This window comes from Triticum dicoccoides, chromosome 1B, assembly GCF_002162155.2.
Source record: "Triticum dicoccoides isolate Atlit2015 ecotype Zavitan chromosome 1B, WEW_v2.0, whole genome shotgun sequence".
NCBI lineage: Eukaryota > Viridiplantae > Streptophyta > Magnoliopsida > Poales > Poaceae > Triticum > Triticum dicoccoides.
Window position 1 is genome coordinate 110975706 of NC_041381.1, and position 4562 is coordinate 110980267.

Genomic DNA, 4562 nt, shown 5'->3' on the forward strand with positions numbered 1-4562 from the left:
ATTTAACCCGGTTGTAACATGATACCTTGAACTTGCGATACACATTAGCCCCCAAGTGTCAAGTATCTTTGCTTGCAAAGTTCTTGGGACTTAATTTGCATGAACCGGCATTGTAAGTTAAAATTCTTCAGCATACATTAGCCCCCAAGTGTCAAGTATCTTTGCTTGCAAAGTGCTTGGGACTTAATGTTATCTTACCATGATTCTGACTATAACCCGGCATCAATGCAGGCCACCATAAGTCAATTTGAGTCGGAGATTGCTGACCTGAAGAGCCGTCTGACAGCTCAAGAACTTGAAATTCAAAAGGCCAACTCCAAATTTGAATTCAGCATCTCTGAACAAGAGAAGTTGAAGAAGAATTTTGAGGCGGAGAAGAAAATCTGGGCTGATGAGAAGGCCTCACTAGTAACCCGGGTAGAGATAGCAGAAACATCACTTGCAGAAGCAACAGCCGAGCTGTCTGGCTTAAAGCGCCAGATATCTCAAATGGTCTCAGCCATCTTCGGTAAGTTACTGTATATAACCTCAAATATTGTAATCCTTCCTTTGATGACTATTTTAGTCGTTATCTCCAGCTCACCTTATGTTTATGAACGTAGGCCTCAGGAGCACAAACCTCAAGCAGAACATGTTGATCAAACTCAAAGCGGGTTACACTCTAGTGGAGCAACTGTACACTGGGTCACAACATGCTTTGGCCGTTGTAGCTTTATCAAATGCCACTCCCCACCTCCTGCAAGACGTGCTGAAGTGCCTTGCTGTACTACATCAACGGGTCCAAGATCTAAGGCGGGCGTCCTCAAGAGCCGGGGCCATAGCCGTGTTGAGCCGGGCAAAAGCATGGATTCCAGAACTGGACCCGGCCGACCTCGCTCTTGGATACCCGAGTCTGAAAGAGGATGGGACCGTATTTGATGAACATGATTTCACTACCTGCGTCAAAGATATATGCCCCGTGGCTACTCTCATTGGGAGAGACACTAACCTTACCAAGTATCACCCGGGCTATGACAGTGAGAACCGGAGAATTCCAACACCTCCCTATGATGAAGTCAGCCTGATCCCTCCAACTCGTAAGCATACCTTTGCCCCTGAAGTGGACCCAGCCAGTTTAATAGATGATGAAGCTGAGTTTGAAGCCATGAGTGGCATTGACTTGGCCTCGTCAACCTTCCAGGACAGGGCAGCCGACGGAGAGGCGGAGAAGGATAACCCGGAATCTTCAAGCCCACCAAAGGAGTGAACTGCCAGGCGTTTATGACTTTGCAAAAACAATGCTTCATTATTGAGACTCAGGGAGTCTTGTAATAGGGTAGAAAAACCTCTCAATTTTGGTCATGCCTTCGCACATGTTTATGGCCCTTAATACTTTCGTAAGCCGCCATCGCTATATACTTCCATCTTATGTTGATCATTTATTTCCTTGATGTTAAATTTGCTTGCCTTATCCTGCATATAAAACAAGCAAAATTCCTTGGCGGTTTATCACATCGGGGGTCACATAAGGTATTGATAACCCAGAGTGCGAACCAAAACATCATATAAAGGCCGGTTGATGATAATATTTGTTTAAACATAATTACAATAGCATACCCGCGATCCTTTTGGTAATCTCGCCTGCTTATATGACCTACACCATGCGGGTAAATTTAACTCCTGAAAGTTGGAACATGTAATGTTCACCTGGCACTTAACAACCTGGGGTGATCAATATTAAGCCGGAAGAACAAAAACCATCTCATAGTGCTTTCAAGAAGGTCTCAAGATAGTCAAATAATTATGCTTATGAAATATGATGAATAATAAACAATATTCCAAGGCTTCTGATTCGAATACAATCAGTTAACCATTCCAAAGGGGTTAAGCTAAGATTCAGATACGATCATATAGCCCCCAGTGGCTTTGGCGATGCCGATCAAGTGGGTATCGACAGCTATGTTCTCTTTGGTTCGAATACGACCTATGTTTGAATAGGAAGCCCCCAAGTGACCATAAGAGTTGTTTTAATGACGCTGATTCGAATACGATCCACGTCAGACCCAAAGGGGTTAAGTTATGATTCAAATATGATCAAGAAGCCCCCAAGTGGGTTTGGCAGTATGCCGATCAAGTGAGTATCGACAGCTATGTTCTCTTTGGTTTGAATACGACCTATGTTTGAACAAGAAGCCCCCAAGTGACCATAAGAGTTGTTTAATGACGCTGATTCGAATACGGTCCATGTCAGACCCAAAGGGGTTAAGCTATGATTCAAATATGATCAAGAAGCCCCCAAGTGGGTTTGGTAGTATGCCGATCAAGTGAGTATCAACAACTATGTTCTCTTTGGTTCGAATACGACCTATGTTTGAACAGGAAGCCCCCAAGTGCTCATGGCTAGATTATATGATCATAAGCCGGACCAAAGGGAAACTGGATTCAGATATGATTCGCTCCTTGTTGGTTGTTTCCACCACCTGATAAAGAAGACATATAAACCTTTGAGGGTAAAAAGGACAGAGGTCCTACTTTATTGCTTTATATAATATATACATCGTCAAAATATATACATCTTGAGAGCCGGTGGCTCAAGTATAGTAAGGCCTGAGATGAGCGAATTCCATGGCCGGCGGGTCTCCTCCTCCGACTTACGTGAGTATTTGTGCTCTCGAACATCGATGAGGTAGTATGACCCGTTGTTCAGATTCTTGCTGACCACAAAGGGTCCTTCCCAAGGTGGGGACAGCTTGTGCTTGTCAGACTGATCCTGGATGAGCCGAAGCACTAAGTCGCCTTCCTGAAAGGTTCTGCTTCTAACCCGGCGGCTGTGATAGCGGCACAGGTCTTGCTGGTAAATCGCCGAGCGGACTATTGCCAAGTCTCGCTCCTCATCCAACAAGTCAAGTGCATCGTGACGAGCTTTTTCATATCAGCCTCAACATAAGCCGCCACGCGGGGTGAGTCGTGCCGGATGTCACTTGGCAGGACTGCCTCTGCTCCGTATACCATGAAGAAAGGTGTGTAACCTGTTGATCTTTTAGGCGTAGTGTTAATGCTCCACAGTACAGAAGGTAACCCCTCCACCCAACAACCCGGAGTCCGCTGTAAGGGGACCAAGAGCCGGGGTTTGATGCCCTTCAGGATCTCCTGATTAGCTCTTTCTGATTGACCATTGGATTGAGCATGAGCAACAGCCAAAACATCAAGCCGGATATGTTCTCGTTGACAGAACTCTTCCATGGCACCCTTGGAAAGATTAGTGCCATTATCAATTATGATGCTGTGTGGGAAACCAAAACGAAATATCACCTTTTCATGAATTGAACCGCCGTGGCTGCATCACACTTACTGACCAGCTCTGCCTCAACCCACTTTGTAAACTTATCCACTGCCACTAGGAGGTGTGTCTTTTTATCCTTAGACCGCTTGAAAGGTCCAACCATGTCAAGCCCCCAGACTGCGAACGGCCAAGTAATTGGAATCATCCTCAACTCTTGAGCCGGCACATGAGCTCGTCATGAGAATTTTTGACATCCCTCACATTTGCTGACTAGATCCTCCGCATCAGCATGAGCCGTCAACCAATAGAAACCATGACGGAAAGCCTTGGCCACAAGAGATTTTGAACCGGCACGATGACCACAATCTCCTTCATGGATTTCACGAATTATCTCCTGACCCTCCACAGGCGACACTCAACGTTGAAATGCCCCAGTGACACTACGGTGATGTAACTCGCCATGAACAATCATCATAGATTTGGACCGCCTGATGAATTGTCTCGCCAAGGTCTCATCCTCAGGCAACTCTCCCCGGGTCATATAGGCCAAATATGGCACTGTCCAATCTGGGATGACGTGAAGAGCTGCCACCAGTTGTGCCTCTGGGTCTGGCACTGCTAGTTCTTCCTCTGTAGGTACCTTGACAGAAGGATTATGCAAAACATCGAGAAAGGTGTTAGGTGGCACCGACTTACACTGAGATCCCAACCGGCTTAAAGCATCAGTCGCCTCATTCTTCCTTCGATCAATGTGCTCCACTTGATAACCTTTGAAGTGCCCAGCCACCACTACTGGAAGCTGGGAATTTGCCATCAGCCAGCTCTTTGCCATCTGCCAGCTGATGGCAAAGAACGTCTTTGCCATCTGCTTATAAAAACAGATGGCAAAGAACTTACAGACGGCAAAGAACATGGTTGCCATCAGCCAATTCTTTGCCATCTGCCAACAGATGACAAATAATCTTTGCCATGTGCCAGCAGATGGCAAAGAGGTTGGCAAATCATGTGGACGTCAAGAGTGTAACGGTGTACCAGCCCCACCTCTTTGCCATCTGCCAGCAGACGGCAAAGATTCTTTGCCATCTGCTGGCAGATGGCAAAGAGATGGGGTTATTTTTTTCCAGATAAAAAACTGTGGGGTTATCCCTTCCCTCTCTCCCCTCCTCTCCCTCTCTCCCCTCCTCTCCCACGCATCTGCACGCATCTCACCAGCCGCCGCCCCACCACCCCGCCGCCCCGCTGCCGCCCCACCACCCCACCACCCCGCCGCCGCCCACCACCCCACCACCCCGCCGCCCGC